This window comes from Ostrea edulis, chromosome 5 (assembly GCF_947568905.1).
Source record: "Ostrea edulis chromosome 5, xbOstEdul1.1, whole genome shotgun sequence".
NCBI lineage: Eukaryota > Metazoa > Mollusca > Bivalvia > Ostreida > Ostreidae > Ostrea > Ostrea edulis.
Window position 1 is genome coordinate 5,545,969 of NC_079168.1, and position 696 is coordinate 5,546,664.

A 696-nucleotide genomic window follows, 5' to 3' on the forward strand; every position below is an offset into this window, starting at 1 on the left:
AGCTTTTATTTTTCTTTCGTTGGTGGTCATATTAGGAGGGACACTATTGCTAAGCGTAGCCATACAGTTGTATGTCCCCACCGCAAAAAAAGTTGAAGCACAAAAGTCCCGTAAAACCTGTAAAATTTGTAGGATAAAAATCAATTACATGTACATGTATATATGGTGACTAACAATCCTACAAAATTTGAACAAAATCCATTGAGCGGTTTCCGAGAAGTTGTGTCCACAATGTTTCTATAGTGTAGCATGTACAAATTCAACTAAGTCCCATAATTCCTGTAAAATTTGTTGAATCAAAATGGTCAACTTTATATGGTGAATAACAATGCCAATGCCACAAAATTTGAACAAAATCCATTCAGAGTTTCTGAGAAGTTGCGTCCACGAAGTCAAGTGTGACAGATGGACGGACATACATGTATGGATACCGATATTTCCATGTCCCCTTCCGCGTTGCGGCGGGGAACAAAAAGTCCTTTATTTTTATTTCCAAACTCATTGAAGCCACATTTAAAATTTTCTCCCTTCCTGTTACATTAGATTCCATCCCACATTGTTCCAGTGAGAAAAATAAAAATAATTCCCTAAAATGGAAGACAAATATTTCTCTGAACAAAGAAAAATTCTGTTTAATGACATACTTTTGTACAGTGTACTTTCTATCGCCTTACAAAACACAGGTAAAATAAAACA